The 27264-nt window shown below is 48.0% G+C and overlaps 1 protein-coding gene and 1 pseudogene across 2 annotated transcripts in view; one reads left to right on the top strand and one right to left on the bottom strand.

Moving 5' to 3' along the window:
* VTCN1 (V-set domain containing T cell activation inhibitor 1) overlaps positions 1 to 27264 on the bottom strand; it is a 50396-nt gene that overhangs the window by 19392 nt on the left and 3740 nt on the right. The gene's annotated exons all lie outside the window — the stretch shown is intronic.
* On the top strand, positions 11897 to 12725 carry LOC114489142 (annotated as a pseudogene).

The following is a 27264-nucleotide window of genomic DNA, read 5'->3' on the forward strand; positions in this document are numbered from 1 at the left end:
ATGCTCGTCTCCAGACTTCTGTGGCTCCAGCCACCCAGGCTGTGCTGCTTTGTTATGGCAGCCTCAGCAAATCTGATACAAAAGGGCTGTTTTAAGATCAAGTGAATTATTTCACAATGAATATTGCATAATCCATAAAGGGCTATTTATATATTGCTTTTCACTCTAAAAAAGCTTAGTTGCAGCTATGTGCTGTAAAATTTATTAGTAAAAGCTAATGACTTAAACCTGAAGAATAATCCAACTGGCAATAAAAATATCACAGTGTTTTGATCATTGGAATACCGTGTACCAGCCTTGATGCTAAGCGTTCCATGTGCATGTGCACATTTGTTGGAACTATCAAGTCCCGTTACCCGCTTAGCTCTCTCGCATCCTTCCACTGCTCCTGGTTACCAGCATTATGACAACACTCTCCTCTCAGTCCCCCTGCTTCCAGTCTGGACCTCCAGCCCACTGCTGTTCACACTGCCAGATTCAGTGGTGGCTTCAGAATTTCTACGTAAGAGTGGCTTAGGGGAGACAACATAGTTGGGGGATGAGGTGATCACCGAGGCAGTGCAATGCTGTGATCACGAGCATGCTTTCAGGACCCAGCCTGCATAGGTGCAAGCCCCAGCACCAGCGCTTACTAACTGTGCGACCTCAACTTTCCATCTTGTGAAGAATGAGTTAACACATTTTCAAAAATCACTTAGAATAGTGCATAACACGTAGGAAGCTTCAATGATTATTAGCTCTTCTCACTCTTGTTTTTCTGCTATGCTTACATAACAAGCACATGCTTCCAACTTGGAGTGTGTGTTTCCTTGGTGGTACTGATAGGTATTGTTGTGGCTACTGAGCTTTAGGCAAGAATGGTTACAAAGCTGATCATAGCCATCCTCATAGTAGCCCAAAAACTTCCAGTGCCTTTCTGTCGTCCTCACGATAAGAATCTACTCTGCGACGCAGCATACAGGGCCTTTCAAGGGGTTCTCGTCCTCTCTCCAGCCTTGTCTCTCCCACAGTTCCCCTGGGACCCTGCACTCCAGCCACATAAAATCATTATAGACCCCACTCCAACCACAGATATGCCGCCCCTACCCCCTCTCAGTAGGGAGCTGGACAGCAAAGACTGGGAACAGATGCCCACACACTCACCGACAGGACCTAGACGATGGACAGTGGGTGTTTCAGCCAGAGCAGCGAGCCCATCTCCCTCACCTCCCAGCCCACGTGTTCCCTTTCACAGGCAAGGGCCCTGTCTAAGCCGGAGTCACCTTGAGGCTTGTTCTGAGCTGGTATTCCCTCAGGAAACAGCTCAACTTCCAGAGCCTTGGACAGCGAAGCAGGAACTTTCAGAGCAGCCAAATTAAATAATTCCTGTCTGCTGCATATTAATTATTTAAAAAGATGAATAAAATATTCCACATAAGATGTTCTTACATTGCTTTTTGGTTTTTACTTCCCCAGCATAATTTACAATAACTATGCTACAGCAAAATTTTAATGCAAAACTATGTCTTGTAACCACTGCATTGGAATTCACAGTGCACAGTTGTTACTCCTTACAGAAGGGCCTGGATACAAGCCAGTGCTTTTGGAGGATTTGTTCATTTAGCAAATGTTTATTAAGTACTTACTATGAGAAAGACACTGTGCTGGGCAAAATGGAGGAAATACAGAGAAGAAGTGAGCACAGCACCTGCCCTCAAGCATGACAGTGTCATTGAGGTCACACACACACACACATGCACAGAGCACACGCAGACATGCATGTGCATGCACACACATGCCAGTCGAACACACAAGACAGAATGTGGTCAGGGCTTCAGTAAGGAGAGGAGCGAATTCGCACAGGAATTCTAGGTTGGCAGCAAGAATTTAGACCTGAGAGAATTAAGGAGACTCAAAGTGCATTTCCGTGAAGAAGTTTCAAAGAAAGTAAAGCAAAAGGAATATATTCAGGAATATATTTAGTTAATTCATGCTGCTACACACACTCTCTCCAGAGCCGAAACAGAGAAAAGTGGCTGTTTCTGCTGCACTGGACGGGGCCGGGACTCAAGCATCACACGTTAGTGCCCTGGGCTGGGAAAGCTGCTCTCAGGGCCACAGGACTCCAAGCCGTCCAGGGAGGGGCCGGCCCGCAGCCTGGGACTCGGCCAAACCCTTCCAAACTACCCACACGCGGCCTTGCTTTCTTCCTTACATGTCTGCGCTTTTGCTGTGGCTGCTTTCTGCAGCACTTGACAGAAATCAGGCATTTCTGTTAGGAAATGATATGTTGTGCTCCTGCAAAACATCAGGTAATGGGACTTATGAGGAAAAGGAAGGTTAAGAGCGGACCACTTTGTCTTGAGTCTCTAACAGAAACAAGGTTTGGCACCTGGGGAGATAATTGGACGGCCAAAGCAGGCAGCTCAGAGGGCCAGAAGCTGCTTCATGGGATGTTGTAAATGCGCAGAAATGGGGGAGCAGCACCTGCATCGTGAGGGCGCTGCGAGCTGGCGAGGCTGCCGGGAAGGTGGGTGCAGAAAGCAGCACAGCCTGGGATGTGCCAGGCCAGGATGCGCTGCTCTGCGGAGAGCTCTCCAAATGCAGGTGTTCACTTAAAATGTAAAAGCAAAAAAGAACTGAAAGCCACGGTGAACCCTTCCCACTGAAGCTGTCGCCCTCCTCCGCTGTTTCAGCTCTGCTAGTCCTGGGAAGGTGCGTGTGAGTGCGCACCACTTCCACGGCAGAGCCGTCAGCATTCCCCTCCTTCCCAGCCGTGAGCGCGCTGATCGGTGCTGCGGGAGCACATACTGCCGCAGACAGACTGCGTCACTGAGTTCCGGAAGTAAACTCGGGCAGAGACTCCTAGCTTTCACAGACACACTTTCAATGTATCGGAGGGCCAGGAGGGTGATAAAACAAAGAACGCTAATGCTTATCGGGCACGTTCTGTGTGCCCACGCTATACACAGAGTGCCTCGTCCATCCCTTACGACAATGCTGAGAGGTAAGAAGTGTCGCTGTCACTGTCTGTTTACAGGTGAGGAAACTGCGACTTTGCTTAAGGGACTGACCAGGCTCTCACAGCTGAAAAGTGGGAGAGCCAGTCTTGAACCAGCAGTCCGATTCACCAGCCCGTGCTCCTAAGATCCATCCTTCTAGAAGTCCCGCATGGCAGGCAGGAGGCGATAAATTCAGAAGGCTCCCCTCATGGCCACCCCTGTGTGTGTCCTGTGGCTGCACTTCAGAAAACGAGGGCTTTCTGGGCCTGCTCCAGGATGAAGCACCCTCATTCTGGAGGACTCAAGGCTCTCGTTTCACTCAAACATTAATGGTTTCTGTGTCCCCTAGTTTCTGCCTCCATCTCAAACACACGCAGGACTGAGAGAGGCCACATTCCTTGCAGGTTGTCAGCTGACTTCCACTTGCGTGACAGGCAAATGCATGAAGCTCTGAAAACTGGATTGAGTCAGTGAACGTGTGATTAATCCGAATGAATTCTACTTTTAAAGTAAATATATATACCTTGCAGAATATTTGAGCAAATCAAGTCAATGTTTGAATAAATCAAACATGTTCCTTTGTTCATAAACTAACAAAGCGACCAGGTTTGTAAAGGAATGCTGAAACTGAAGCCATTCATTTAAGCCTATCCAAAATGTTTCTCTCTCTCTATCTTTCCCCATACAAGGAGAAAAAGAAGTATTTTTAAACACTATGTGGAAGACAGCGTGTGTTCTGTAACCACTTTTTTAGATATTGATTAGTATGGGTTTTAGATTTGTGAGAAGCTTAGATTGTTGTCTACTCATTTTTTTCCTTGAAGAATCCACGGTGTAGAGGGTGTTTTGCCATCTCTGCATTCCTCTCCTTTGCATCTCTGTGTTGGTAAGATCAAGGCCAGCTTTGGCCGGGGGAACAGAGAGCATCAAAACTAGTGACTGGAGGGTCAGGAGGAAGCTGACAAGGAGTGGGGCTGCTGCATGGAGCTGAGGCGTGTGTGCGGGAGAGGGGGCCTCCTTCCTGTGCGGCCCTGCCCTGCCCCCACTGCTTTAATGACAGGGGACCCCAAGGCTTTGTGTGCGGGAAAGGGAGTGCCTCTGAGTGCCGGGCTGAGGCATCCTCTCTTCTTTCAAGCTGCCACTGAGGACGGTGACCCAGTATTGTGGGGGTCCTTCCGGGAGACATGCCCAGCAAATAGAGTTTATCTTGCATGACAATTTCTTTTGAATGATTGAGGGCGGAAGTCCAGAGTACTGTGTCAGAAAGGTTGCAAGCCTGCCTCCAGCTCAGCAGGAGACAGTGCCAGCCCTGAGCAGTGATTTCTAAGTGAACGTGCAGGCCCTGTGCGTGCTGTCCCTGGGCTGGCAGCAACACGTGAAAGGGGCTTTCACTGACCACCAGCTACGAACTGCTGGAGTTGTAGGCTAATTTAGTAGCAAAGTACTGACAGTGCGATGGTGGGTGAGCTGGCACTCCTCTATGCACGTTTCTGGCCCATACTTTAAGAACAGCACTGGTTAACATGTATATTTCCAAGGGGGTCTCAAGCTCAGCACTGTTGAGTATGTGGGTCAGATCATTCTTTGCTGTTGGGGGCATTCCTGTGTGTTGTAGGATGTTCGGCAGCACCCTGGCCTCTATCTTCTAGGTACCACTAGCACCTGCCCCTCTTGTGACAATCTATAATGTCCCTAGACATGTCACCCGATTGAGCAGCATTGATGTAAGAGAAGTAGAACTAGGGTGGCAATGTGATGGCAAGATATGTCTTTTGAAGAACAGTTGAAGAAACTGGGGTAGTTTATGATTCAGAGACGTCTAAATGTAGCAATGGTTATTTCAGAATCTGAAAGGTGCCCCAGAGGCCTCTTGTCCATCACTCCAGAAGAAAGGAGGCCAGTCGGTGAAAGTCCTTGGAGGTGCAGTGCACAGCAAAGCTTCCCAGCAGAGCTCCTGGTGCTTGCCTGAGACCACGGAGTGTCCTTCCCTGACGGGGTGTGTGTGTGCAAACAAGGGCTGAGGAACCACGTAGGGAGAGACGTGGGCAGGGGAGAGGTTCTGGCACCAGCTAAGGGTTGGGGTGATTTTGAGAGTTCCTTTCAAATACATTCTGTAATTTGATTTTCCCTGGGAATCCCTGGCCTTGCCCTTGCCACAGTCAGGCATTCGGATTTGCCTCCTGAAACCTCGGTTAATAACCTAACGGCAGCTGACACCGACTGGCCGCACGACCTCGTTTACCTCACTGAATCCGCACAACAACCCTGCGTGGTGGGTGCCGCTATCTCTGCTTTATGGACGGGGAACCGAGGCCTAATGTCCAGTCACTTACCCAGGGGCCCACCCCCAGAGAAAGGAGAGCAGCACGAGACTCGGGCCCGAGACTCCCTCGTCCGTGGCTTTAATTATTATCCTGTATTTTCTACGAATCCAAAGTTCTGTAGCTCCAGGATTCAGGTCAGTTTCCAGGCTCATGCCCTGTGCAGGTGTAACCTATGGCAGGACAACCCGCCCGGTTTGACATTGATTGGAGAAGTCCACCTGTCAGGAGGTGTCCCTGTCTGAGACTGGAGGGAAAATTGGAAGGGGAATCTCAGCTGAGAAAAAACAGAATGTTAATAAATAGATACCTTTCCCTAAACAATATCCGAGTTTGCGGCAAAGCCATCCTATTTTGTTCTCGAGCCTGCTCTATTTATAACCACCCCCGATTGCCCCTGAAACACGCATGCGTGTTCATCAGCCTCGTGCACCCGTTTTCCAGGGGCGCAAGCAAAGCGGGACAAACATCAATACAAGGTTGGTTACCAGTCCTTTTCTTAATCGTACCTGTATTTCCCCTTCCTCCGTATTCTCACTGAAGAGAAAAGGCATTTCCAGAAGATTCCTTCTGTGGTATAACATCCCACTGTATTTAATAACAAACACACATTTAGACCCCTTACGAACCTCCCATGAAGTGTCTGTACCAGAAGGGCCCGGTATCCCCTAAGCTGTCTGTGTGGTCTGAACTGAAACAGCCTAATTGTCAGTCTCTCGAACCGGAGCTTAGGAGAGATTTCCAGGGGTGCTCACAGCACCTGGAGGGGGGTTCGGCTGCTAATAAGCACTTCCTTTTTGTGACTGGCTGCTGTTGTTTGGGATGCTGTCTCACAGCCCCCTTCCACCTGTCCCAGCACCTGGTCCCTCACCCTTCACCCCCTCCTCCTCTGGCCAGCAGGAGCACTGCTCAGTGGCAGCCTGGTCATTTCTGGAATGGATGGTACAAAGAGAAGTCACTGCTATCCCCACCCCCACCCGCCGACCTGACATTCTGTGAAGCCTCCTAATGAAGCCTCAGTGGGAGCAGGGGCTTGCAAGATTAAGGAAAGTGCAATTGGCCCTGGACCTGTGTCCAGATCAAACCCTCCTGCCTCCACAGGACTGTGCTGAGGGTCCAGAGAAACAAACTATGCTTTGTAAAGTGTAATAATAGCTATTATTTTGACTTATAAAGGTTCATCCTTATTTTTACCCCTTCTAGCTATCCCAAATTTAAATGACTTCTTGCTGTGTATAGATTAAAATTCAAACTAAGCCTAGAATTTGAGACCATTCCCAGACATTGCCAGCTATCTACCTAATGCTCCTGCAGCCCTGTGTTCTGGTCAAATTGGCCTGTGTTGTCCCCTCTTGCTCTCTGCCTAGAATGTCCTTCCACCTCCTGTTTGGCCATCAAAAGGGGGCCCCATTCGAAGCCTACCTCGGCTCTGACTTGCCCCTGATACTTCTCCTGAAGCCCCGTTCTAGATCATGCTCCCTTTGTCATTCATTAATGGGTTCGAGGGAGTGGGGGAGGAAGGTGACTCTCTGGAGGCTGGGCTCCACTGAGGGAGGAGGAGAGCCAGGCGCTGGGATCTGGGGTGGGAGCTGGGAGGCGGGAGCTGGAACTAGAAGCTCTGATGGGGAAAGACAGGCAGGCCCCCTCTGGGGAGAGTGCGCTTCCGCTAACCCTTCCTCCCCATCAGTCACCGAGATCTGGGCCTCAGGCAGAAGAATGGCCCAGGGAGCTCCAGTGATCTATAATCTAGATTACCTGTGCAACGCCCTCAAGCCACAGCGACTCACTTTTCATCCTTTCCGTGCCTACGGAAGACAAGCACTGTCACTGAAGACATTCACAGATGTGCTCGAGCTGCCTCCTCTCAGAAGGCCTAGCCCTGGGTTCAGTTCCTTGTTTATTCATTAATAAAGCTGGAAACAAGTGCATCTGTCACCCTCAGAGCTTTTTCCAACCAAAGCACACATAGCTGTCTCAGGCAGCCTGATGCCTGTGTGTTCTGAAACGGGATGCAGTGACTGTCTGTATGCTCCCAGGCCCCTGCCATTCACTCTCTTCACTTCAGTAACACCGGCAAATCGCTCCGGTGAAAAGCAGACCACTGCATCTCGAAACCAATAGGGACGTGTTTGCAGCCCTCCAAAGTCCTACCAGGAGTTCCATGGCACATGCTCCTCTGCTGGGACCCACATTCTCGTCTTTGAGAAGCGGGCACCATTCTGCAGGTGTGGCCAAGTACAACTTGTGAGGACAGAGGTCTGGAAGTCAGGCTGCCAGCCCATCCCTCCAGGGCCCTCATCCACTGACCCTGGGGCCATCCCGTGTACGTGACATGCCTTGGCTCCCCACACCAAGAAGGGTTCTGACACCCAAGACAGGGGAGATAGCCCCTGGCCTAAGATCCACAGTGGTTCTAGAGTTGAACTCTGTGGACCTGTCCATCTGTAACTGACACAGAGAAGTTCCCCTGGCCTTTCTAGAATCTGCAGCCTGCTCTGCCCTGGAGTGAGCTTGAACCTGGGGCCTTCTTGTGATTTCACCCTCTGCTGCTTGGCCTTTTCCCTCTGGCCCCGCCTGAGTTCCAGAGCCCTGGTCTCAACTTTCTCCTGCAGACTCAGGGTTCCCGCATTCTCCCTCAGAGGGACCCCCAGCCTGCCACCATATGCAAAAAGGTCCTGCTGTGATCTTCTGCACCTACCCCAACTCCTGGACGCCGGACCCTGTCCTGGACCCTGCGGGCCACCCTAACCCACTGTGGCCTGGAGCCGGGCAGTACATAGGGACTGGTTACGGAGCTGCTGTAAATCACGGAAGCCTGTTGTTCTGATGAACATTTCTGTACCTTCAGACACCACGTGTTAGTAAAAGCTCAAGATTTAAATCTAAAGGCTTGATTTGAGCAAAAAAATTGAAGAATGAATACTAATTCTAAAAGTTTAAAGAGTTTGAACACAAATATAAGGAGTTTACATAAATTTATAATTGCTTTATCCCACTTCTAGCCCAATTTCTGGCCCCCTCCCTCCACGCTCCATCTATGTGAAACTACTTTGGGCTCCTGCAGATGTCAGGCTGTTTCTTGCCTCTATGCTCTTTGTGTGTGCTGTTTTCCCAGTTTTCATAACATGGTAGTGTTACAGGGTGCAGCCAAGAGGGGGGACCCCAAATAGGCATTTGAAATGGGGTCCAGAACTCAAGGTGTCCAGGAGATTTTAAGGTGTCTTCACCCCTTCCCCCACAGGTATGAGTTGGGGGAAGGGGCACACAGAGCAAGAACATGCAGGGCAGCTTTGCAGCTAATCCACGGCATGGTCATTTAGCATACCTATAGCCTTTGGCTGGTCACTTAGATATGCTAAATAGTTATGGCCATGCTCAAGGCCAGGGGGATGGAAAGGGACCTTCCCCCCAAAATGGGACCTGGGAGGTAGGTCCCCTGAGTTACAGTGCCTGCGTGGGAGCTGGGAGAAGATTGGCTCCATGACATGGGGTGACACCTGCCCAGACCCACGATGGCGACCAGAAAAGCTGGAGAAGACAGCAGATTGAGGGCAAGTGTGCCCAAGTGTAGGAGGAGTCGGAAATGGGGCTGCAGAAGAAGATTGGCGCGGGGGATTTAAACCCAGACATGGCAGCCATTGGGGAAGAAACCACGCGGCCTTGACGGAGTGGAGACTCCTGCAGCCCTGAGAGAGGGAGAACCACGTGGCAGCCCTGGAGGAGAGAACCATGCAGCTTTGGCAGAGTGGGGACTCTCCCTTCCTGCAGCCCTGAGAGAGAGGACCACGTGCCTGGCAGAGTGGGGACCCCTGCAGCTTTAGAAGGGGGAACTACCACCTGGTTTTAGCAGAGATCCTGGCGACTCAGAGAAGGGTGCCGGGAACCCAGGGAGGTCTCCCAGTCGAGAGGGAGTACTAACTGGGAAGAACCAGAGGACTGCCTGAGCCATGGACTTCTATTTCCTTTCCTGAGATACGGTACTCTGGACTGGGCAAAGGGGGAAGGAAGGAAGGACTGTGTGTTTGTGGGTGTTTTTAGGGACTTTAGGATTTTTTGATAAAGACATTAGGTCACTACTTTAAGTTAGTATAGCATTAAATAAACATTTTCTTTCCTTTTCACGAATCTCTGGCATTGAGAGACGTCTTTCCTAGGGCGGCGGACATAATGGACCCGGGGCCTTCTTTCAATAATAGTATATTGTCCCAGGCCCCCCTTGTGTGTTCTGTAACAGTAGGGACTTAATAAATGTTTGTTGAATAAATGTTCCACCCTAGAGAATGCTTCCCTCAGAATGTCTAATAGATAGTATTTAAAACTTGTAAAATTAATGAATAAATTAAATATCCATATTGTGTCACTAAGGGAAACTAACGCATTCTTAACTTTTGAGCAGCCATTTATGGAGAAACTCGCATTTATCTTTCTCCCTAAAGGAAAATCATCTTTTATGAAGTTGTGGCATATAACATCTTGCTGACACTATGAATTATTACAAATGCCCCGAAGTGCTGGGAATGGGAGAGGGCCCGGTTGGCGGGGGTCAGGAAGGAAACCTGGAGGAGGAATGAATCGATAACAGCTGTGCTTGAGTTCTCGCTCAACTTCGGTCATTTCAGTCATTTCTCTCCACACATGACTCTCTTAGAGCCATCCCTCTAAGTTAAGAAAAAAGGAGCTCTGCAGGGAATGAACATTTAAATTTTTAGCAATCGTGCCTAGAAATATCCTTAAAAGAAATAATAATCTTACTAAAAATGCTTGAAATATTGAATAAAGAAAACAAAACCACACACACATTTTTGAACACTTGACTTTGCTAGCAAGAACATTAGGGAGATTGGCAGAGGCTCAAAAATTAAACAAAAATGTGACTAGAGACAGGTAAGAGAGTGCTGAACACAGGGGCTTTCTGTGACTTCCAGTGACAAAAGCTTCCATCTTAAGAGACATACAGATGATCAGAGATAAAGCTCAGGGGCCACACAAGGCGGAGAATCTGGTTGGAGACTCACAGAGGCTAGAGCCCCCTAGCCCCTGAAAGAAAGGACAACAACTTCATTTTGTCTTAGTTCTGGGTGAAGAGAAAACCACTCCCTGAGGTTTGAGGTCTGAATGTACAATACCTCCAGTCCTGAAGAACCCCAAGCCAAGAATTAAATTTAAAGGGTTCCTAATTGGTAAAGTTCAAATACTTTCTGAAGAAATGCACTCTCCACCCAGGCCTCAAAGAATTTCACCAGATAAAACTCCCCCAAATAGCCCTGGCTGGTGTAGCACAGGGGACTGAGCGCAGGCCTGCAAACCAAAGGGTCGTTGGTTCGATTCCCAGTCTAGGGCACATGCCTGGGTTGTGTGGGCCAGGCCCCCAGTAGGGGGCGTGCAAGAGACAACCACACAATGATGTTTCTCTCCTCTCCTTCCCTTTCCCTCTCTCTAAAAATAAATAAATAAATAAAATTTAAAAAATTCCAATTAAAAAATAACTTCCTAAAATATAAGCTCATAATAAAGAAAACAACTAAGTACACAGGGAAAAACATACCACGAACACAAGAAACAAGCAGTAGATTTGAAATGAAAGGTTTCAGATACTGAAGCCATCAGATACAGATTATAAATTAAGCCTTTTTAATGTGTCAAAGTAAATGAATAAGGGAATGGAAAGCTCAAGTAAGGAATAAAAGACTAAAAAAACTGACCAGATAAAGATCTGAAAAAGAACCAACAGAACATCTAAGGAATGAAAAATAAATAATTGAAATGTAAAATGCACTGGACACATTAAGTACTAGATTGGACACAGCTGAAAGAAAGCATTAATTAAGCCAAGAGTTGAAATATTAAAGAGAGGGTAAGACACACAAAGACCAAAATGAGAACTGTTAATATTTATATCTAATCAGTAGTCCAGAAAGACAGAATACAGAGTGAGAGTGAAGCAATACATGAAAAGAAAAAGACTGGGTATTTTTTTAGTATTAATGAAAGATCCCCAGTCTTCAGATTCAGGTATCTCAATGAATCGTAAGTAGGGTAAATAAAAAGAAAACTACAAGACACTTCGCAATGAAACTGAAGAAGAACAAAGCAAAAATCTTAAAAGCAGTGAGAGGAAAAGACAGATTGCCTAGAAAGGACCGGCAATTAGACTAATAGCTTACTTTTCACAGCAATGAGGAAAGCCAGAAAATGATGGAATTATATTTTCAAAGTGCTAAGAGAAGAGGAAATGGGGGAGAGAGAGTGCACCTGCAGAACCCAGCAGGTGTCACAGACCCTGACGTGATGCGTGGAGTGAACACAGCCCCCACCGTGAAGGCTTCGTGCCCAGTAGACTACTGCCTGATGCTATAAAAACCTAAAAGGGATGCCCCAGCTGGTGTGGCTCAGCGGATTGAGCACTGGCCTGCACACCAAAGGGCCACCAGTTCAGTTCCCTGTCAGGGCATGTGCCTGGTGTGCAGGCCAGGTCCCCAGCAGGGGGTGCGAGAGTGGCAACCACACACTGATGTTTCCCTCTCTTTCTGCCTCCCTTCCCCTCTCTCTAAAAATAAATAAATAAAATATTAAAAAATATTATTTCAGAATTCTGGAAGAAACAAGAGTGCAGCGTGATCATGGGGAAGCAAAAGAAAACAAGGAAATATGCGACCATGAAGCAAATGCCTAGTCTGAGAGATCAGGGGCTTAAAGGAAAGGATAGATTAAAACCTAAAAAGAAAGAAAAGAAAGATCCTAGTGCACTCAAGAAAAAAAGGGAAGTCCCCCAATACTCTTCCTGCTTATTCTTCCAATATAACACACTGCTGGGCCCACCTTACCGCATCCTGGTTGATACCAACTTTTCCATCAAGGCTGAATTGGACTTAGTGAAGTCAATGAGGGACTGTCTCTATGCCAAGTGTAACCCTTGACTGTGTAGTGGCTGAAACTAAGAAATTAGGGTAGAAATATCGAGTGGCTCTAAGGATCACCAAGGATCCAAGATTTGAACGATTTCCACACACACACAAAGGAACCTATGCAGACGACTGCTTAGCACAGAGAGAAACTCAGCACAAGTATTACATTGTGGCCACAGGTGTCCGGGACCTTAAACGAAGTGTCAGGAAGATCCCTGGAGTTCCCATCATGTGCATTTCTAACCATAGGTACAACACTGAGCGGATGCCAGATGATTAAGGAGCCCCTCGGTTCTCATGCATAAAGGATGAAGTTCCCCTGCTTTCCTTCAACCAACTTTCTCCATTGTCAGTTGGTTAAACATGCTACAGAGTGAGTTGTCATTGCTGCACCCACTTGCTCTGTTATGGGCTAAGTATGGTTGAATACACTCACTTTTTGATGTTGCTTTGAAAATGATATTTTCTATCATTTTAATATTTGTTACATCTTTTTATAAATCAGATGACTGCTCACAGCTTTAAAAAACAATAGTATTTTAAAAAAGTTAAAAGTGAGATGTATAATTCCACCGTAGGGGAAAATCATCCAGAGAATTTGTTCTGGGCATGTTAAACAACTTGGAGAAACAAGTCACAGATAAGACTTTGCTGTCCATGGGTCCAAGCTCTCAGGAACTTTTAAGAGATGAACAAGGAAAGCTTCCCTGGGCCAACACAGGGCGACCTGAAGCCCAGGCAGCACCCTATGGCCTTAAAAAAGCAGGGGTGGCAACCTGTCGCTCCCACCCCCGATCAACAGAGATCAAAGTTAAGGTTCAATGAACTTAATCCGATGTTTACAATCAGGATAACTAGAAAGGTTTTCTATTTTCACTTGTGTCTACCTTTTTGTTCTGTTTTATGGCTTTGTATTCTTTCTACTTTGGATTACATGCTCACTGCCAGGGACATTGCTGGGCACCACTATCATCTTTTTACCGCTCAGGGCATTGTTTCTGAGCCCAAGCTCAGAAATATTTGAGGGCGGGGAACAGAACTGCCCTCTTCACTTGGTGCCTTTCTTCATGATATGTGTTTAATATCTGTTAGATATGCCTGGCAAATGCACTAAAAATGTTAGTTCCTGTTCCTGTTACCACCTGGCCCTCATCAGGAGCCAGGGGGAGTGGGGGTACAAAGTGGGATTCATGTCAAGGCCAAAGGGATGGAGGGTGGAGTGAGGGGAAGGTCTCCTCCAGGGACACCGAGAGGCGGGTGGTGGTAGGGACTGAGGTCCTTACTAGGCCTGGGAGCAGGGCCTCCCCAGTTTTCTGTTGTTGTGGAAACCGACCAGCTCCGCCTCTCCTTGCCAAGGCAGAGATGAGAAAAGGAACCAAAGCCGGTGCCCTCCCAGCCGCACCAGCCAAGTCAGATCCTGGCTTAGATGTAAGAAGTTAGGGTAAGAAACTTTGTTAGTCTGGCATACACGATGTTTCTTAGCATCCTCCCCCTTCCTAGGTGTATTTTACTCAAAACCAAGTCAGAAACAATGTTTCACATTTCAGTCAAATACAATAGTTCCAGTGGCCCCTGGGGCTGAGAGACCCAGGAAAGACCGCGAGGTTGTGGTGCACAGACCGGAGGCTGGAAGAAAGAGGCAAGAATGATGGGATGTTGTCCTTTTCCATCCGGGCCATTTTCCCGCTACCCAGTGAAAGTGGCACATTATCCCAGATGGGGTTTCTGAGGGCTGCCATCGGAGCTGGCAGGAGAAACCCTGGGCAGGGCCGACGTGGCATTTCCCACAGAAACACTGCTGCATTGCTCTGGAATGGTCTCTGGTTACGGGGTGCTATTCCCAAACGTGGGAAGCGTGGCCTGACAGTGGTCACGTGTGTAACTCCCAGGCGTGAGGGGCCTGATGGGCATACTTTGGGTTCTAACTATTTGAACTCCTGGGCTATTTCAATGGCTTGGTGGGGCAATAGGTAAAATTATTGAAATTACAATGGTCCTGTGGACTCTGAGGCATGCAGCCGTGGTATGGCTCTCTCAGTGTGTGCAGTGGTTGCACCTCTCCGGCCGGCAGACGGGACATCTCTAGGGTTCTGGGGCTCAGCAGCATAAACTGGGGTCGAGGACTTCACTGGCCACAGCTCCATTCTTCTCTACCCGAGCAGCATTAGAGGAGCAAGTCCTCCACTGGTCTTTTTCAGTGTTTTCCTTGCAATTTTATAATGCCATGTTTCGTGCTGGCATTGGGGGCTGGGAGAGTGCGAAGTATTTATTGCAAAGGAGAAGAAAGACTTGGGTAGGAGACAGAATACAGAGAATGAGAAGGGCCCCTTCCTCTCCTCCACGTCTAGCATCCAGGTCTGTGTCTGTCCACACGTCCTCTGTACCTCACTGGTGCCATCGTGGGCCGAGAGCACAGTAATGAGACGACAGGGCTGAGTGGCCCAGGCCCCAGGACAGCCCTGTTTCGACGATGCCTCAAGGCGGATTCAGAGAGGATTACCACTTTCCCATCTGGCTGCCAGGATTTCTGGGCCTCCTTTCAAATCCTTAGAAAAGGATTCTTTTCCTACTTACTTGAACCAGTTATAGTGTATTACCAAGACTTACGATTTAATTATCCCTCTAGCCACTGGAGTCACTGGGAGACAGGCACTAGCATTTGTTCCAAAGCACAAAGTTCCCAAGAAGCTATCGCGTGCTTTCCACTCCCTTTGTCACTTTGTAAGCCACGCGGATGCTTTGTTCTTTCAGGTGTGGCCTTGCTCTAGGTAATTTCCGAGGGAGCACAGCGGCAGTCTGTGTCAGGAGCTGTCTCCCAGTCCTCGTTGTCCCCTGCGCATTCCTCTGTCACAGCTCTTGTCACATCCTATTGAAATGATCTGTTTACACTTTGCATCTCCTTTCGTCTGCTCTAAAGTTCTCAGGAACACGGTCTTGTATTTTTTTTTTATTTTTGTGTAATGGGATATGAAGTTTAAGCTTTAACTGAAGTTCTAGTCTACAATAGTTGCTGTCTACTAAAGCAAGATACCACAGCACTGGGTAGACTTTCAAAAGGGAATCTCTGACATCCAGTTCCATGACTCTTAGCCGCCTCCACCAGATGAAGGATACAAAACAGGGCTCCAAGTAGGGAGAGAAGATTTGTGAGGCTATTTCTTTGGAGAAAACTATTTCTTCTCTGTGTTATCGGGACATATTCCTCCCCCTCCCCAATGCACAAATACAAAGCACAAAGTCGGGGTGCAGTGGGGACACCCTGGGGCAGCGCCTAAGTCGTGCTTGAGGAATTCAGTGTGGTCTAGAACAGGTGAGGGAGGGGCGCACAGAACCCCACTCGGAGGTCACTCCTCTTGCAGCCGGGAAGGCATATGGGAGCTTGCCCAACAGGCCAGGTATCCCAGACCTGTGGCGAGGCCTAACCACAGGGCTGCCTGGGAGAGGGGCCTGAGTGTTGGGAGTCATGCGTGCAGTGCCCCTTCCAGGAACCAGGGGCCGAGGGGACATCCATCAGCTGAAGGAGAGGCCCGGTTTTCATCGGAGGCTTCAGAAGTGTCACCATGAATTTCCCTACTGGGTGCCCTTTAAAAGGTTAGAGGAAGATGAGAATAAAATTTCACTATTGGTCATGCTGGATCAATATATCTGTCACATTTACTCCCCTAGGTGTCAGACATATTGCCTGGCTCATCCTAGACATTTGATATATGCCGAACCAGGTTCATCTGATTCTGGAACATCTTCTACTAAACCAAAATATACTTATGAGGCAGCCCATGTTTTTATTTCAGGGTTATGCCTCCTTAAATTACTCTTGGGGAAGATTTTATGTGAACAACTAAAATTAGCAACTAAATATAATACATGTTTAGAAATTAGCTCATAATTGTTATACATAAGTCATGTCTAGCTTCAGAGACATGATCTTATAACCTGTATAAAGCCAAAACATCTTGTGGTCCAGTTTTTGACAATGTCATGGTCAAAGAAATATCAATCCAACTTCCAGCCAAGATGGAAGCATAGGATAGAAACACTTTGCCTCCTCGCACAACCAAAAGAAGGACAACAACAAAATAAACCAGAAATGCCAGAAAATTGAACTGTATGGAAATCCAACAACCAACGAGTTAAAGAAGAAATATTCATCCAGACTGGTAGGAGGGGTGGAGATGGGCAACCAGGCTAGGGCAGAGAGGATGCATAGCATGGCAGCAGCTGGAGGACCAGTTGGAGGACCAGACAGCCCCACATTTTCATACAGATAAACCAGGAGGAACAACTAGGGAGCAAGACTGACCACACAACCCAGGGTTCCAGCATGGGAAACTAAAGCCTCAAAATCTCTGGTTATAAAAATCTGTGGGAGTTGTGGTGGTGGGAGAAACTTTGTCCCACAGGAGAGTCTGTTGGTAGGGCCCATGGGGTCCTAGAATGTACACAAACCCACCCACCCAGGAATCAGCACCAGAAGGACCCAATTCACTTGTGGTAGCAGGGGAAGTGGCTGAAAGTGGGGTGAAAGCCAAGAAAGTGGCATTGTTCCTTCTCCGACTCCTCCCCTACATACAGTGCCACAACAACAATGTGGGTTGCCCTGCCCTGGAGAACACCTAAGGCTCAGCCCCCTACAATGTAACAGGTGCACCGAGACAAAGAAATATGGCCCAAATGAAAGAACAGATGGAAACTTCAGAAAAACTACTAAGTGACAAAGAGATAGCCAACCTATCAGATGTAGAGTTCAAACCACTGGTAATCAGGATGCTCACAGAAATGATTGAGTATGGTTGCAAACTAGAGGAAAAACCAAAGGCTATGTAAAGTGAAATAAAGAAAAATATACAGGGAACCAACAGTGAAGGGAAGGAAACCAGGACTCAAATCAACAATTTGAAGCAGAAGGAAGAAATAAACATTCAACCAGAACAGAATGAAGAAACAAGAATTTAAAACAATCAGGAGAGGCTTAGGAAGCTCTAGGACAACTTTAAACATTTCAACATCCAAATCATAGGAGTGCCAGAAGGAGAAGAGGAAGTGCAAGACATTGAAAACTTATTTGAAAAATAATGGAGAGCTTCCTCAACCTGGCAAAGGAAACAGATTTCCAGGAAGTTCAGGAAGCTCAGAGAGTCCCAAGGAAGCACATACCAAGGCACATCATAATTACATTACCCAAGGTTAAAGATAAGGAGAGAATCTTAAAAACAGCAAAAGGAGTCAGTTACCTACAAAAGAGTTTCCATAGGACCATCAGCTGATTTCTCAAAAGAAACCTTGCAGGCAAGAAGGGACTGGAAAGAAGTATTCCAAGTCATGAAAGAAGGACCTACATCCAAGATTACCCTATCCAGCAAAGCTATCATGTAGAATGGAAGGGCAGATAAAGTGCTTCCCAGATAAGGTCAAGTTAAAGGACTTCATCATCACCAAGCCATTATTATATGAAATGTTAAAGGGACTTATCTAAGAAAAAGATGATCAAAACTGTGAACAGTAAAATGACAACAAACTCACAATGATCAACAACTGAACTTAAAAAAAAAAACAAAAAAAATCCTAAAACAAAAACAAACTAAGCAAACAACTAGAACAGGAACAGAATCACAGAAATGGAGATCACATGGAGGGTTATCAGCAGGGAGGGGGTTGGGGGAGAATGGGGTTAAAGGTACATGGAATAAAAAGCATAAATCATAGATACAAAATAGACAGGGGGAGGTTAAGAACAGTATAGGAAATGGAGAGGCCAAAGAACTTCTATGGACATGAACTAAGGGGGGGTTGGGAATGCAGGTGGGAGGGGGGGTGCAAGGTGGAGGGGAATAAAGAGGAGAAAAAAATGGGACAACTGTAATAGCATAATCAATAAAATATACTTAAAAAAAGAAATATCAATCCAACAGAAAATTTTAACTAAAACCAATGGATATCTAGGAAGATTTCAAAAGACATTACATGGATAGTGTACAACAAAACTTTTTTCTTTAAAAATCCTCTTTCCCAACTTCTATACTTCTTATTAGCTCCCCAGACCTTTTCCTTCTTGCGATTTCCTCAAAACTCTCCCAGAAACCCACTCCCAGGCTCTTCTCCCCCAAACCCGGAAATCTGCTGTCAGCTGCCCTCTCTTCTCTCTCTTCCATCCTTTCGGTCTTGTCTGCATCGTTTACTCCACTGAACTCGTAATTGTGAGTGGGGGGGTGGAGAGACTGAGCAGAAGCCACGAAGACTTTCCTGAGAAGTTGGGTGGAGGAAGGAGAGGGTGTGACTGCCTCGCTGTTTCTCCCTGTCACTCCAGAAAGGGGAGCCTTGGCGAAAGGCAGCTCTAGGCGCAGGAGGAAAGACTGGCCTCTGTTTTACCACCTCTGAGGCTTCCTCCACGCCAGGTACCCTCACCTTTAGCTTGACAGTAAGCGAAACTCCGTAAATAAGAACTGTATTCCTTTGATTTTGTCCCCACTTAAAATGGATAGTATAATATTCTATGTTGTTAGTCATTGATACCTGGTATAAATGAGCCCATTAGTTACTTTACTGAGGGTAGTGTTGGACAGTCAAGTAATAAGAAGGAGGCTAAAACAGTAGAAAGAAAACCTCAAAAATGGGAAAAAGTGGGAGGATTAGATGCAAAATATGCCATCCCCCCACCCACATCTCGGCAGGAGCTGGTGCGGGTCCTGGAAACAGGCGTGCACAGACGCGAGTACTGCGGGGAGCTTAGATGGCCGGGAGGGGAGGGAGCTGGTGCAGCTCCGGGGTGGGGAGAGGGGAACTGTCCAGAGGCGGCACCCCGAGTGCCGCGCTGTGCTTGTGCGTTCACTGGGCCGTCTCCCCTTCTAGCCCACACTGCGAGTGACCGTAGGCCCAGTGACTTGTGTGGGACTCTAACCCTAAGATCTGTGGTGTCAGGGACACAGTAGGTGTTTGATAAATATTTGTTAAGTGAACAAGAACTTGCAGAAGTATAATGGCACATGGGAGGAGCCCAGCCCCGGGGACCACGGTTATGCTGTTGAGGGACTGGTGAGGCGATCCCACAAGGAGGCCAACCCCAGCACTGACAAAAGATGTTGGCTGAGAGAGCCAGAACGTCAGCCGACACCAATGATGTATGAGACTCTGGAAGCGGCACCCAAGGGAAATGAGCAATGGGCACATAAGACCGTGACTTTCAATACTTCTGTTTTAAAGTCCGGGGTGTGTGGGGCTTGGTGCATTTTTAAACCTGCCTTACTCCAGCGCGCAGGGCAGCTGCTCTGTGAGAGATGTAGACACGGCAGCTAGTGCACGAGAGCTCTGGTGCCGTCAGTGTCCCTGGCATGGTCATCTTTTGCACCTTGTCAGTCACCATGGTCCTCGAGGCAGTGCTGGGAGGTCCCTTCATTGTCCTTGCTTAATGTGACTGGCATGGGGTTGCACACAGATGTGGAGAGGAAAGTCAAGGGTGCTGCTGAAAAGAAGTAGCGGCCAGTGTCCAAGTCCCTTCCCTTTCCACTGCTCTTGGGTGGGCAACAGCAGGTTTCCAGATGTGCGTGTGCAAAATAGAGTTAATAAAGCTACTGTAATAATCACAACCTGCAGTCTTTTCCCACATGAACAACTGTACACCTACGTCTGCCCACCCCTGTATTTCTAAGATAAATATTTGACTTTCATGGATAGAGGACAAATGAGACGGGACGACCTGAAAGATGGCATGGCCTGTTTAAGCCTTATCAATGTTTACTCTCTCAGCAAGCCTGAGCGAAAGGCTTTATTTCCACTGATATCAAGAGAAATCAAAAAGGGCTTGTCCTTACCCTTCCTGGTAACTGCATGTGTGTAGTGATGCATCTGAGAGGTCAAGGGTATCTTTTGTCAGCACGCTCACCCTGGACACTGCCTTCTGCCGCAGGGCGCAACACTGCCAGGGTCCCACTTAGGGTCATTTAAACTCCACCCAGTTTTAACGAACAACTTTAATTAAGTCAGCTCTGTGCCGTCCTAGGAAGCAAGACTCTACCTTTCAACTCCAATCTTCCACTTCCCCAGAGTGTTGGATAATTCCTGCCTACACCTAAGACCTGCTAGAACGATGGGAGGTGCTGAGTCATGTTGAAATGCCTAGTCACTCCACAGAGAGTCAGTTACACTGGTGGCCATTACATGGCATGTGGGTGACAGACACCCCTGTGCCAGGCTCTTACGTGGGAAGGATCCCAGAGAGCGGAGGGCAGTGTGTGTGCGGTAGGGCAGGGTCGAGGAGGGGAAGCACTGAGGATGTAGTCCTGGTCCAGACACTGTCTCGCCGTACTCCACCCCAATCTACCCTGTCTAACAATTCCGGTGTCGGTCTTGGACACTTGGCTCTGGTGCCTGGAGAACAACAGATTTGGACCTGGCTCTGTGTCCATGTTCTTTACGGAGCACGTGAGACACTCCCTCAGGCACCAGCAGCCGGGGCGAGTCTCCCCCCTGCATCCAGACTCGCTTAACTCGCCTCGCAGTTATAAGCAAATTAGATGAACACCTATGAACTAGGATGATGATAATACCCTGAAAAGATGAACTAATTAATAATTATAATAGTGAGAGGGCAGGGGTAATAATACCCATGTTATTTGGTACCTGTCATTTGAGGAATATCGGGTTAGCTGTTGATGTCACCTCGTGAACCCTCCTGACACTTTTCTAAGAGAGAGAAGGGCAGAGGTCAGTTACAGAAAGGCCTGTTTGCAGGCAGGTCGATCGTGGAGGAATTACCGCAGAAGGGGAAACTGAAACGTATGACCCCTTTGGGTATCAAAGGTGAGCGGGCATTGCCGAGAGGGAAAGGGCCAGCCTGGTTTTCTCTGCCGGGCCTCCGCTCAGCCCCACGTGCTGCTCTGGGCTCCCACATGGGTGCGCCTTTTTCCGGTTCACGACTTCTGTTCTTTCGTAGTTACTCCAGCCCCTAGTTTTCAAAAGCGTGTCCTGACATATATTAATTTTCATAACACCGGGGCAATCACAACCACATAGATCTCTTTAATTTTAGGACTTTGCTCATTGCATAGTGAATGTCCCATAGGAGCACAGACTAGGTCGAACCATGTGAAACAGTCATTTTTGTAGGTTAGAATCAACTGAATGTCAGAAGTTTCATATGGTCCCATTTAGTACTGTTCAGGACTGCCAGCCTTGCCTGACGACAGAACTCTGCAGCAGGAAACGCTGTTGCGGTGGCAGTGTCTGCCAAGCTCACCATCTTAGATGCTTACACACAAACTGTTGGGTGCTTGAATCATGCATGCAGCTTGGAGCCCATGATATTCAGAGAAACGGGATAACAGGAGGCAGGCAGGTGGAGGAGCTCTGCCAGGCCGTGGGGCTTAGATTCCAGGTGGCATGGCCCAGCATGGAGTAAAAGACCGGAGAGGCACATTTAGTATTAACGGAACTGCAGTATTAAGATACAAGGATTTTTTTAGCTGTAAAATTACTTTCAAACATTTAGTTTAGTACACCTAAGTTCAATGACAAAAGCAAAATATGAAAGGATACACACTCTATTAGTAACTATATAAAAATTATTTGCAGTTGGCTTTGAAAAGGGCACAAATAAAAAGAAAATAGTCATTTGCTTGTTTCAAAATTTCCTTAGGTGTTCTTATATTGTCTCACAGTGAAAAAAAATATCTGCTTCCCCTTAAGCTTTGAGTCCATACCAGAATATCCTCTGGGAAAATCCAGTATACCCCTGCTAATTCTTTGCAGGTAGGATGATAGTGTCAAGGAGCAGATGACCTCCGAGCCAGGACTTTGGTAAATTATGTTGCTCTGGCCACCTTGTTGAGCTGGGCGGGGTCAAATACCTAAGAGATGCGTAAAGCATTACCTCTTGCATGGTCCCTCTACCTGCCCTTTCAGATGAAGGACCAGTCACCTATTTAGATCCCCAAATTTACAGGCATTTCCAGTCCCTGGTGGATATTTTCTAAAGCCTGCATTTAAGTTGGTTATGTGAAGAGGATCCTACAGCAATGCTATTTATACATGATGACTTGATTTTCAGCAAGGCCTCAAAAACCTGTTCAACCCCAATGTTGGAGAAATAGTGTACATCTATGATGGGAAAGGAATGCAGCAGAAAACATTGCTATTATAAGCACGCCATAACTGCTGAGAATGAACTACATAGACTTCTGTGGGCTAACCTGGGAAGCTAGCTCTCACTAATACAGCTGTGTCCGTGGGAGAATGTCTCGCTAGTCTCGCTGAAGATGTTGCCCCCATAGCCCCTCAGCAGCGAGAGGGAGAGGGTCAGGCTGTCATCTTCAGGGAGTTCCTCAGGTGGAACCTGGCCAGCAGGAGAGACTCCCAGGCCAGCAGATTTGCGGAGCTGCTACCGCTCCCCCCAGGGCTTGCTGGGGAGTCCCTCTGAAGTCCTGCTGCTTCCTTACCGAGGAGTAGGGAGGGGAAAATCGGGACAGTGTTGTGTCATGGCAACCAAGAGAAGACAGTGTTTCAAGAAGGAGGTAGTGGGACATCTGTGTTGAATGCTATTTTGAAAATAAGAACGGAGAATTTGACATTGACAGGAGCAATATCTCAGTATAGTGGGGACAACATCCAACTAGAGTAAATGGAGGAGGGAATCACAGCAGAAGAATACAGGGCTTACAATAAGTGTCGGATCAAGTCCCTTATATGTATTAACCCACATAATTCTTGTACTCTTTCGACGGAAATGCTAAGGTCATCCCCACTGTACAGGTGAGAAACACTGGATAGAAAGTGGCAGAGCTGAGCCTGCACCCAGGCAGTGGGGCCCCAATCTGTGCCAGGAACCCCATCACCTTCCCTCTACCATGCCCCACAAGGTCAGGACTCCAGACAGCTGTCAACAAGTTTGCTGAGAAAGGAAAGAAGTGATGGGGAGGGGGCTGGAGAGCTTGTGGGGCTGAGAGAGGGTTTTTCTTTGAAGACAGAAAACATTGATGTGTGGGCTGCACGCTGCCCAGCATCACGGGGCAGCAGAGAGAGACCGAGGATGCTGGCTGCTGGGGGAGGTGAGCTGGGGTGGACCCAGGGCACAGAGGGGTGCCCTGTGATAGGAGCAAGGCTCATCCTCTGGTACCGGGATGGGGGTGGGGGGCAGAGAAAAAGGGCGCTGATGACAGTAGCAGGTAGTTTTGGGAAAAGATGGGGGAGCCCCTGTCTGCAGGCTCCCGTTTTCTCAGCGAAGGGCAAAGCAAGATAATCATCTGAGAATGAAGAGAAGAGAGGTGTGCCACGGCTCACAGGAAGCCCAAAGAGACAATTCAAGTCCCCTGAATTTTATGGATCCTGTCTCTGTGTCTGAAATATTTCATGGTTCTTTTCTCCGAAATTTTTCACTCTAAATCTGCAGAAGAAGAAAGAGGGGGAGGGCCTGCCGTTTCTCCTGTGCTGGGAGCAGGAGGGAGGCGTTTGGAAGGGACATGCAAGTAAATCTGAAACATTCGCCGGGCAGATGGTCGGGACTGGGGAAAGCTACTGTAAAGAGAAACACAACCTGGATTCCTTACCTGCAGGAACCCCATGTTTTTCCCTTTGTTTCCATCAAGGCCCATCTGTTCCCTCTTTAGCACGTTCCGTGAGAAATGCGGAATGATAAATGATCCCGGGTGAAACTTTCCTCTGTGAGGATTAAATCCTTGTGATTCCCCTGAGAAGTCAAGGAGCCTGGAGAGATGACCCCGCGCCCCCAGTTTCCGGTTCAGTGGGTCTGGAGGGTGGGCCTGGGAATTTGCATTTCTAACAGGCTCAGATGGTGCTCCTGCTGCTGGTCAGGAGACTACACTTTGAGCTTGTTTGTTTGTTTGTTTGTTTGTTTTTCCGGTTTCAACTCACTTGGTTTGCAGGAACACAAAGCACTTGGAGTTTTGAGTGAGCATTGCCACCTCAGTCAGCCAAGGATCTTCCCATCTCTCACAGAACAAGGATAGAAAAGTCCACTGGAACCCCTGAATTTGGACACCCAGGTCCCTTAAACCCAGCTGACCCTGTTGGGCTTGCCATTCCTCCCCCTCCCACTGAGTCACTTTGTTATTCAGTCAGCATAGGGGAAGGGAACGACTGGATGAGAATAACTAACATGTAAAGGCAGACGATGTATGTGTGCGGTGCTGCTCTGAACTCCTTACGTGTATTAACTCCTTTAGACATCACGACAACTCGGTGAGGTGGGCACTGTCACTAACCACAGCTGACCGTGGAGGAAATGAGGACACGGAGAGGTTAAGTGACCTCCCCAAGGCTGGGCCGCTGGGAAGGGAGGGCTGGGATGTGAACACAGGTCACTCTAACTCCAGCATCCATGTCATTCCCCTTCTTCCTATGTCAAAGGTGAATGTGGATGAAGCTTTGGTCTCCCAGATTTAGGGATCCTTCATGTCTGGGTAATTCATGGCCAGCTGGGGCCCAGCACAGTTTTCTGCTGGGATCATGGGCAACGTAAGATCATTGAAAGGGCTCTGTTCTACCCACTTTTAACGTATGGCCCTTGAGCAAGTTGTACAACTTATTATTTATTATCCCAGTGATGAGTAGGTGTACTGACTTTCTGAATTTTTAAGCTCTGAAAACATATAATTTTCACTGAGTTTCAGTGACCTCTTACTCCTACACTCACTCATCTGGAGCAGCTGCCTGAAACAGCGGACGGGCTGGTAACTCAGGGGCTCAGCCCCTGCTTGGCCCTGGCAGCCAGTGGTCCCGGAGGAAGGGAGTTTTGCCAGTGATGAGATGGGTCCTGCTTTAAGGGGCAGGAAGTGAAGCAGAGCTGATTGGAAAGATAATGTTCTCACACAAGTCAGTTCGAGACCTAGGTAGGGACCTGTTGGTGCCTGCCTTTGGCTGGCTGCTCAACCTTTGCATCTGTGAAATGGGGATAATTAGGGGCATGAGGCAGTTTAGCTGATTAACTATTACCCAGTGCTTGGTCATAGCTGCACAGCTCTTGCTGCCCCTGAAGACTGTGGCTCTTGATGTCGGCGAGGCCCCATCAGGAAGATGTGGACTCTGAGCTCGTATACGCAAGGACCTGGCAGGCTCACTCGCCAGGCTTAATGCGCCAAGCTGGCAGAGCCAGACCTTTGTTCTGGCCCCAGCCATCGGCAGGTTTAGAGGAGTGTCTGAGACACATACACAACAAAAGGTGAGGTGGGCTTGATTTTGTTTCAAAACAAGAATCTGGAGAGCTCTATGAATATTCTACAGGGAGCTGTTAAGGGTTCACTCCCTTGAAGGGACCCAGGTGGCACTTTATCCAGACCATGTCCTTACTAAAACATCTGTCTCAGGGGCAGCACAGTCCATGGAGTCATGGAGTTGAAGTCAACACATTCCTATGGAGAACCAGCCATAAATCAGGCCTTGTTGAGGGAGTTGCAAATAAAGACTCTAGCAATAGCTCTAAGGGCGTGCCAAGCGCATAATCGCCACAGCTCATTCACAAGACCCTAGGATCAGGTTCTGTTATGAGACTCATCTTATTGGCAGGGAAATTGAGGCTCACAGAGGTTGAGTGTTCAAGGTGACAGGAGGATCTGAACCTCTGATGCAGTCTGGTTCCAGGTCCCAGATACACAGTACTGGTGCTACACTGTTTCCCTACAACAAGGAACACGACAGAGGCCCGACCCTCCCAACCCCCCTGAGGGAAAAGGCACCAGGCACAGACCGATATCCATCAACCTGGCCAACTGCAAACACAAAAGGAGCAATTAATGGCAACTAGAAAGATCTGGGAAGACTTCCAAGTGGAAGTGGCATTTGGGCGAATGGCGAAAGAAATGAGTAGAAGTGCAACAGGTGAAAATGGGGAAAGGGAACCATGCTCGGAAGACAGTATACTCCTGATGGGACAGGGACACAGTGCCAACTGTTTAAGTGTTGCTTCCAATGTGCAGTTTATCTCATTGTCCATCTTTCTGTCCTATTCATGGGAACGGGCTCCAAAGGCCCTGAAGCCTCAGATTTTCTAGGTTTAGAGAGTGAAAGCCAGGCCGGACTTCTTATATCTCAATGGGGTTTCAAGTGTCAACATGGCCTGTGCTGAGATCTCCCTTTGGAGATAAGATTTTCTCACCAGTGAACTTTTACTGGGTTGCCAAGCACCCTTGTCTCTGGCCACCAAGGTCTGGTATGACTGGTCCAGGCACCAGCTTGAAAGCTTGGGGCAACGGGACACCAAGATTCCCAAGTGAGCAAAGCTCCCTGAGCCTCCCTTGTTCCAGCCTTCCTCATTCTCTTCCATCCACCTTTCTCTGGCAGCAGGATTCCTGCTCATTCTCCACCCTGTGGCTTTCTTCCTTTGACATGTCTTCATCAATCCCGTTGTCATGGGTCGTTTCCCCCAATTTTAAATGCTCCAAAGAGCTCTCTTCAGACAGAAGAGCCAGCGTGGGACAGAGGAAGAATCCAGGGAAAAGGGAGGGAGGAAATAAGGCAGGGGGAGATGGGAGGAAGGAAGGATGGCAGAATAGCAATTTGAAATCCGTGCCGACTGGGCCTCACTTCTGCTTTAACTTGTAGCTCTGCTTCCTGGAAGGAGACCTACCAGATGTTACAGCTACCTGGTATTCTCTGCAACTGTGTGTGCTCAATGTAACCATGAGCCCTCCGTCAGCCTAGACTTAGAGGACCTTTGCTCCTTCTAGGCCTCATTTGGGTGCAGGGACTACTGGGTAGCATGTCTTACTCCCTCTGTGGGCAAAGCCACATGAGTTCTGCTTAAATGCTGCCTAGGCCATAGTTTTGTCTGGATTGGATCTCCCCATCCGTGCCAGGATGGACTGGGCCTGTATTACACTCCCACCAGCTTTGTGAGCTCCATGAAACTCTGCTCTATTGACATCCATGAGACTTTTCTTGATCTCTTCTTACCTCTCCCACCATTTACTCCCAGCTCTTTCTTTGGCCCTTCTTCATCTGCCCACCATTAAATGTTAGTGTTCCTTAGTTTCCCATCCCAGGCCCCTCTCCTTTCCTTAGGAGACACCCCAGGCCATCGACTCTCAGACTGGTATCTCCAGGCCTGACCTCTCC

The sequence above is a fragment of the Phyllostomus discolor genome, chromosome 14 (assembly GCF_004126475.2).
Source record: "Phyllostomus discolor isolate MPI-MPIP mPhyDis1 chromosome 14, mPhyDis1.pri.v3, whole genome shotgun sequence".
NCBI classification, from domain to species: Eukaryota; Metazoa; Chordata; class Mammalia; order Chiroptera; family Phyllostomidae; genus Phyllostomus; species Phyllostomus discolor.